A 9648-nucleotide genomic window follows, 5' to 3' on the forward strand; every position below is an offset into this window, starting at 1 on the left:
CAGTGGGTCTCAAACGGTTTGGTCAAGATTAATGTCAATAAGTATTTCCGAGGCACACAAAAAAATAAGAGCATAAATGAAAAACAGGTATGAAATACTATATGACAGTAAAACAAGAATACAGTTTAAAAGGGGAGTGATTTGTAAAATATCAATAAAGAAATAGAAAATCTGTTTACAGTTCTGTTTCATATGGGTGTTGAGAGATGTATCCATAGATCTCTTAAAGGTCCCATGTCATGGCCATTTCTACTGATCATAATTCCATTGTTGAGGTATACTAAAATAGATTTATACTGTGCAATTTTCCAAACTCACATTGGTTTCTCATACAGCATCTCTGTAAAGTATGTGTATTCACCGGTATTCACTCTCTGTCCTAAACGGCTTGTTGGAGCTCCTGCCCCCCCTCTTCCCGTGGGAGCATGCCCCCGGACCCCCCTAGAGGATGTTAGGTCCTTCCCCCACTTATAAAAAATAGCACTTTACCCCTGCTTACACCTATATGCCGTGAGCTGATTATCGAGCCTTCATTGTAACAGTCGCGGGTACACTGTGTATGTGCGTGTGGGGAGTGTTGCAATAGAAAATTCAACTGTAGCGCCCAGGACTTTAATGGGAAACCCTAAATGTTTGAGCACCCTCTATGAAACGTCAAGCTACCCCGAAGTACCCCCAAAAGAAAATATCTGGCGCGCGACTGCAAATATAGCAGGAAAAAAAAGCTGCTGATTTGAAAAGACAAACGCGAGAGACGGCTGAGTTGACCGCAGTGCAGAATCGCTGTATAATTTAAATCTCCTAACAATGTTGTCCATTTTAGACATAGGCTTATTATATTTACAGCCCTTAATAACATTCATTTTCTGGGCTCAATGTGTGTCTTGGCCGTTTTCGTTGTGATCGCTAAATTCCCCTTGTTTCCACTTGTTTATAATATTATCACAGTTCCAAGCAAACGAGTGCTTTTGTTTTGAAATTACTTCCGTGAGTTTTGCCCCGCACCTCGCTCCAATGACCATTAGACCACCTTGAGTAAGGTAAAAAACTAAAAGCAAAAACGCCTCTCAGACGCTCTTCCGTTTACTTTTTTAATAAAGAAAAACAAATGGTCCGAAGATACACAGATTCATCTCCCTCCATCATGTTGATTTGAATCCGAAGTTCTGAACATGAGCCCGCAACACAGTCTCACTCCCTGAATGGAGCGACGCTTGGTCAGGGTCCATGGCGTCCACTTGTGACGCGCCGAGTCTCCTTCAGCTTCATAAACGGACGCAAAGAGCTTTCAACTGATTGCAATGTATTCCCAAGTAAATACAAAAAGAAAAATAGTAAAATAGTAAAAAGTTAAATAGTGCAATAAGAGTCTATATACAAGTGATTGGAATATGATATATTAGACAAATAATTTCTAAGTAGCAGCCAGATGAATGTTATGGATGTTGTTTCAAAGTTCAGTTGTTTAATAGTCTTCTGGCCTGTGAGATGAAGCTGTCCCTGAGTCTGGTGGTTTTAGTCCTGATGCTGCGGTACCGCCTGCCAGACGGCAGCAGACGGAACAGTTTGTGGCTGGGGTGATGGGGGTCTTTTATAATCCTGAGGGCTTTCTTTAAGGTTAACCTGGTATTTTTACTACATTTATTTTAGTTACTTTACAGATTTGGATTAATGATGTGAAATATAAACAACCCTTAAATCAGACTTTAGTTGCACCTGATTAAAATTCAGTGAAGGTGATTGTCAAGTGCAAACAATCAGGCGAGATATTTGGTAGTGGGTGCTTGAGAAGACAAAAAATGTATCTGCAGATCCCTATACAGCATATTCATTACTCGTTATTCTCTAATTGTTCATCAAAAACTGTATATAATGGCTATTTTGCACATCCCTTTCAAGATTTCAAGATTTTCAAAGGTTTATTGAAATATCATATACACAACTACGGTGTAGTTATGCAATGATGACAAACTTGGGTCATGGGTTCCTCAACAAGAGATCTATCAATATGTGTGTACCTCCACCATTAAACTGTCATATTCTGCACATTTCTTATTCTATCTACATACATCTTATAAGAGTATAATAAATATGTATAATATCGGTTAAAATATGTGCTTAAACATAGTTAACTTTGCAGGAAAGTTGATTGTCAAGTCCCAAAACAAACCATGCAATATATTAAACGTTAAGTACTTTGTCAGGCTTAATATAGATACCCCCAAAACTTTTTCCTTACATGTATTTAAAAGAAGACCTTAACCTAAAGTATTATTTAAAGGGGACCTATCATGCAAAATGCACTTTTGTACGTCTTTTATACATGAATATGTGTCCCCGGTGTTCCAGGGAACTCACCAAGTGTCAGAAAACACAACCCTCTCTATTTTCCTCCATACCCGAATCTCTAAAAAAGGGGCTGCAACGGATCTGATACAGACTGATCCAGAACACTTCTATGTCGTCACAGAAGTGGCGCTACGGCTATTGGGCCAACTCTCCACCTATCAGGGGAATGTGGGGTTGGGCCACGGCCGGCCATTGCCGCTCGAAAGCGCTGGAGACGCTGTAGTACATATGCCAGGCCTGTAAGTGGCGCTGTAGTCTGCCACAAAAGCAGCGAAGAAGACTTCCCGCCCATAGTTACCATGGTTACCCTTCTGTTTATTCTCCGCTGTGGCTTTTTTTCTCCCTCCCCGAGGCAAGCGTTTGCTCCCGCTGCTTTAATTCAATGCAATCCCTCCCCGTCGAGGCAAGCACTGTAATTATCTCCGGTTAGTCCACCAGCAGATGACAAACACCCACCTCTCCGCCTCTTCCAAGGAACGAGGGGACCGTGCGGCAGAGATTCAGTTTCAGTTTCTTTCGCCGGTCAAGATGTCCGTTAAAGTTTAAATCTTCCGGACAAAATTAGAAAAGTGCCGGTCAAAGGTCTTCTTTGTTATTTATTGAGCTTTAAAACAAATGAATAACAACTCTATATAATAAAACACGGAGGACGGAGATCTCTTTTTCTCCCCCTCTTCTGACAACCCAGCAGCTGATCAGAGCACGGCTCACCTCTCCTGCAGGGGGGCGTGGTCAGCAGAATCAGACCCGTAGACAGCAAACAGCACATAGAGCGAAATGAGGCATGGCTAAAATGCATGATCTGTTTGGTATTTTGAAAACATAAATGTATAAATATACCTTATATAGGTATAGCCCTACAATATATCATTTAAATATAGCATGATAGGTCCACTTTAATGTTTAAATAAAGCCTAATTAGTTTGTCTGTTTGTCATCCTCCTATTAATATCTGTGTACATCCGGCACTAAACTGTTTTATTCTAGATACCATTTGCAGTATCTTCTTGATATTTTCTATTCTATATTTCTATCATTGACCTTCTACTTTCCTCCTATTTTGTATATACTCTTAATATTTAAATGTTTTCATAAAATATAACACATTCAAAAGTGCTTTACAAAAATGAAATACATTAAGAAAAAGGCATTTTAAACAGTCATTAAAAAGCAACACAATCTACCTGCATTGCATTACTCTAAACGTGTAATAACGTGCTTTAACCAGTAGGCGGTTTGGGTTAAAAAGCTGTCAAGTTTACAGTGTTAACAAAATAAAATATACTGCTGTTTCTGGTTTAGTTTACGACGGATATATTTAGTTATTGTTTTGATATTTGTAACACAAAAGCGATGGAAAAAACCCACAGCAACACAGAAAAGATGGTCTTAACATGACCCAGCGGTCTAGTAGTTAATAAAAAACAATAATATCAAAACAAAATATTACTACTAACTTTATTGTGAAATTAAAACCGAACGGTAAAAGAATAGTTTCCGGTCTATTCTGAGCCCGATCTCTGTAGATAAATAAAGAACTACGACAGATGTGTAATATTTAATGCAGCCGAACCATTTATTACAATGCATTCATGTGATGACTTTCAAAGAGTAAAGCAAGCACTGCTGAATAAAGTATGATTTTATCTTTTACGAAGCGTTTTATTTATATGGAATGCAGTTGGAGGTCAACCAATCACAGAGCTTGAGAACCAATCACGGGGTTTGTCAAACAGAGCACATGGTGTAGTCCTAAACGATAGCTGGGGATTCTGGGTAGTGTAGTGTCTTCTGCCATCCTAAACGCCGAAAAAATATTTGTTTCTCCGAATCGAAGGGGAAAAATACAAAAGCATTGCACACAATTTAAACCAATCAATGTTGTGTAATTAACAAGGATAATCTGGTGTTTTTTAGTTGATGAGTAGTGCAGATATCACTGTCAAATCAATCGACAGTAAGGGGAATACTTACTTCCGGGTGTACAATTCTCCGTTATCCAATGGGAATGGACGCTAACATTGCCTTTAAATGCCGCCGACACAAACGAATGCCGTGCTTCCATGAGCGTCAAATCCCGCCGCAGATGGGAATACATTGCAATCAGTTGAAAGCTATTTGCGTCCCTTTATGAAGCTGAAGGAGCCTAGGAGCGTCCCAACTGCACGCCTCGCGACCCTGACCAAGCGTCGCTCCTGGACGTTTATGGAGTGAGAGTGTGTTGACTAAACCCCTGTCAGACGAGACATATACCACGTGATGATAGGCTCGTGTTGTGTTCAAGGACCCTGACCTTGGCCAGGAAAAACAGGCACTCGCTTGTTTTGTTTTTTGCGGTCTAGATTTCTTAAATGTTTTTCTTTTTTGCGTGTGTTTATAAATTACCTCGAGGGCCGTACCAAATGGTCTCACGGGCCGTAAACGGCCCAGGGGCCGGAGGTTCCCCTCCCCTGTTCTAAGCCAATCACAGCGCGATAATGACATGCCTTCCGTTTCAACTATACTCCTTCCGTTTCCACTATACTTTCTCTCCCACATACATACATTCTTCTCTTGCATACATATATTGTCTTCAGACATGCATATATTATTTATAATATTAAATGTAAACATTGAATGAATGTGCATGAGAGCAAAATGTATAAATATGAGCGTTAAAATATATGAATATGAGAGCAAAATGTATATGTGTGAGTGAAAAATGTATAAATATGTGAGTGACAATATATGAATGTGTGAGTGTAAATATATATGTGTATGAGGCTGAAAATGTATGTATGTAAAAGGAGAATGTATGTGTGTGTAAGAGTGAAAATATATGTATGTAAAAGGAGAATGTATGTGTGTGAGAGGACCAGTATGAATTACGGCCTGTACTGTGACTGCCAGTCTGAAAGTCTTAGACGATATTAAGGCTGCTTTGGATAAAAAATATGTTTGTGTTGCATTGTTTATTGACTTAGCCAAAGCATTTGACACTGTAGATCACCACATTCTGTTTAATGTTATGTTGATGTCTCGTTTAGGTCATAACGCCATTTGCTGGTTTCAAAGTTATCTAACCGACCGTACTCAAAGCGTCAAGTTGGGTAGTACTGTCTCAGACCCTGTCACCTTGGAGAAGGGAGTTCCACAGGGCTCTATTTTGGGGCCCTTGCTCTTTTTATTATATGTAAACAATATTTGTAATCAGATGCAATTTTCTACCTTTCATATGTATGCTGATGACACTATTGTATACTCATGTGCTCCTTCTCTGGATATGGCCATTTCCAATTTAAAAACTGATTTTATCACGCAACAGCATGCGCTTCTTGATTCTAAACTGCTATTGAACGGTAAGAAAACCAAAGCAATGCTCTTTGCTCCCAAGTCAGCGTCCTCTTGCCTCTCCATTGACACCCTTGATGGTGTCTCTGTTGAGTTTGTTGATACATACAAATATCTGGGCTTTTGTTGGACAGAAATCTAAACTTTAAACATCACATTAGCCGCTTTCACACCAAGTACTTTGCCGTACTTAGTGCCGGCACTTATTACCCCAGGGCACTAAGTACCAATCGTACTTTTCCCTGAGGGAAAATTACGCAAATGAGCCGCTGACGTCACTTCGTCTTCTTCTGCTTTGGGTTTACTGGCAGGCCGCAAACAACTTCACGGCGTATACTGCCACCCGAAGTCCCCCGGCCGGAAGTCCCCGGAGTTGGGGACTGGCTTCAGTAGAAGCTGCTGGGACTCCCAGCAGCTTCTACTGAAGCCTTCCGAGCAAATCGCCAGAACGCCGACACCTCCTCATCACTCCACCGCTCCCATGTTTTTTTTTGTGTTGCCATAAGTTATTCTCTCTCCGTTGGTGCCCGGGGCTAATGCTAATGCTAATAATGCTAATGCCAGCAAATACAATGGCGGCTTCAAAAAACTTTTCAGAGTTTTATGGGGCGTGGTTTGCAATTCGCCCAGCCAATAGAAATTGGTACTTTTTTGGTACTTTTTTGGTACCACCTCTCTAGCAGGCACTGAAAATGGGGGTAAAAGTTCCCGGCACTAACTATTCTTTTTGGTGTGTACTCTTCAGGGGTACTAACGGAACTAAACGGGAAAAGTACGGGGTAAAAGTACTCCGGTGTGAACGCGCCTAATGAAGTTGGAACGAAGCCTAGCGACGGCACACTATCCAAAACAGGATTCTAACGAGTCCACCCCCACCCTCCAGAACTACACATGCTGGCTATTTGTGTGTTTCGCAACATGTTCTATGGCGCGTCTCTACTGGGAATTGTAGTTTTAAAAGACGTTTTCGTATTTCCCATAATTAGAAGTTGCCAGTATAAAACTGTGTACATCCCTGGAGGTTTAGGGGATGGGAAACATATTGGTGTTATCAAATTTAAAACATATACAAATTGCATGTGTCCATAATGGGCAGCATTAATATATACCCACATGATAGCTAAGGTCAGAAGAGCTTTATTTAATAGCTGGTCTTATGTCTGTGACCCCTCCTGTTGTTAATTGATATGCCTTGAAACATGCACTTGTCAAGGTTCAGAGGCAGATTTTGCAAATATGGCAGTAGCCATCGACATCTTAAGATAAGATAAGATATACTTTATTGATCCCAAGTTTGGAAATGTTTTCGTAACCGCAGCATGTACAACATGCAATTTATTGTTACTTTGTAATTCTACTCCACTACAATTCAGAGGTCAACCTGGTATTTTTACTCCTGTGTGGCGCAAGTAACACAAGAATGTTTCCAGAAGTGAACACTTGTGCCATCACTATAAAGCTTCCCCTGGGTTACGAATTTGACGAGTTCTCTCATTATATGACCTCAGGGATTATACAGTCCCCGCCATTTGGGATGGCCTAATGGCCTTGTTCCTCAGACACACCACGCTGCCCTCTCTCTCTCTCTTTCTTTCTCTCTTTCTTTCTTTCTTTCTCTCTCTATCTCTCTCTCTCTCTCTCTCTCTCTCTCTCTCTCTCTCTCTCTCTCTCTCTCCCTCCCTCAAGGTGTGTGTCGGTGTGGGTGTGTCTGTGTGTCTCATTCACTGTCCCTCAGGTTGTGGCATGTTTCGATTGCCAGTTTGTGGTCACTGAGCCTGTTGGCTTTTGGTTTCTTCTTTCCAATGTTGTCAATATTTTTTTTTACATTTTGTTATAATCTCTCTCTCTCTCTCTCTCTCTCTATCTCTCACTCTCTCTCTCTCTCTCTCTCTCTCTCTCTCTCTCTTTACTGACACATCATAGACCCATACACTACACACATTAATGATTAAACTGATATCACAATTGAGTTACTCTCTTTAAATAAATAAAGTGTAATTGGAAAATTGGAGATTTTCTTTTGGGGTGCTGTGGGGTAGCTTGATGTTTCATAGAAGCTGCTCAAACATTTAGGGTTTCCAATTAATGTACCGGTCGCTACAGTTCAATTTTCTACTGCAACAATCCCCACGCAAATACACAGTATACCCGCGACAGTTACAATGAAGGCTTGATAATCAGCTCACAGCATATAGGTGTAAGCAGAGGTAAAGTGCTATTAATCAGCTCACGGCATATAGGTGTAAGCAGAGGTAAAGTGCTATTTTTATAGTTGGTGTGTGGACCTAACATCCTCTAGGGGGGTCTGGGGGTATGCTCCCCCGGGAAGATTTGTTTTTTAAATATTGAAGTTAAATGCATCAATCTGGTGCACTTTGAGAGCAAAATGAAGAGATCTATGGATACTTCTCAACACCCATATGAAACAGAACTGTAAACAGATTTTCTATTTCTTTATGGATATTTTACAAAAATCACTCCCCTTTTAAACTGTATACTTGTTTCATACCTGTACCTGCAGGGGCAGGGGCATGGGCAGGGGCAGGGGCAGGAGCAACCTCCTGAACAACAACAAAAAGCCCATGTTTTGTCCAGTTTGTACACAGCGATGGAAAACCCCAAACTTAACCTGTTAAGCCCTGAGCCTGTTTTTCAGGTCTCAGGCTCGAAAATGACATGCCCAGAACAAATGACCATATCTTCCCTTCTAAAAGGGGTAAATTAATAATCTTGTTTCTCAAAGCAAGGTTACATCTGTGAGTTGGATGTAGAAGTGTCAGAATCAATATAGGTGTTTTTATTTTAAAGTAAATTCAGATTGAACACAGCAAAAAAAGGTAAATTATAGTGTCCGTCCAAAAAAAGAAATGACTTATAGTGAAAACCACCTTTAAATGATGGGATGGTAGACTAAAAGCTTTAGGAATCCAAACTATTACATATAATAAGTACCCTGTATCAAGATTGATGCAAAACAAGTGAGATTTTACCTTTTTAGAGAGATTTAGCAAATAAAACCCACTTCTGGGGTCATTTGGGTGGATTTGACCTATCTCGGGCCCCCCTTCTTCGATTTTGATTATTGACATCTCTTTTTAACCGCTAGAGCCAATGGAATCGAGGGGAGGTTCCGCATACACACACACGTTACCAAATAAGGAGTGAGAGTGACGCGTAGCCAAAACCGGAAGCTGCGATACACTCTGGTGGCTACCATTAGCAGCTAATATTTATTCTCCAATTTTTACATAAAAATGGAATTATGGATTATCAATAATTTTTTCAAAGTGACAGACACATTGGTTTAACCTATGGATGAACCCTCAGCAGCGTTTTTATCGTTTTAATGCCATTGAACACGACTTTTGATCAGAATAACAGCTAAGGTGAGACGATCTCCCGTGTTTGCTCCGTAATGCTACGTGTTGTGATGTCTGTGTTTGCTTCCCCTGTCGGGAGTTCTGATCGCTCAGTGATGATACTAATACCTATATAATCTGTGGAATCTCAGCTTTAATCGGATATCTTGTATGTGCAGTTACGGAAAAAAGTTAAGAAGCATTATCGAGACCAAAAGTGAGACCTCGGACACTCCGGCAGCGGTCGTCCGAAAACAAGTCCACATTATGACTTGCTAGACTCTGTCAAAGAAGATTTGAAAGTCGCTTGTGACGAATGGAAAGTTTGTGGTGAAGTCGTCCTATTATTTCCATTTGGTCTCGACAAAGCAAAAACAAAACAAGCAGCGCTTCAATACAATCGGCCATTGTTGTTATTGTCGATGTGAGGGGTTTCCGCGCGGTTTGGCTTTATGAAGCAGGCACGTAAACGGTTACGTCATGACGCAAACGATGACGCAATGACGCAGCACCACTCGGGCTCTGGGCGGTGTGAAAAAAACGGGGGCTGAAAAGAAAAAAACGGTTCCGAACCAGAAGAGCGCAAGCACGGAGCTAGAACGGGAACCGT

The sequence above is a fragment of the Trematomus bernacchii genome, unplaced genomic scaffold (genome assembly GCF_902827165.1).
Source record: "Trematomus bernacchii unplaced genomic scaffold, fTreBer1.1, whole genome shotgun sequence".
Classification (NCBI taxonomy): Eukaryota; Metazoa; Chordata; class Actinopteri; order Perciformes; family Nototheniidae; genus Trematomus; species Trematomus bernacchii.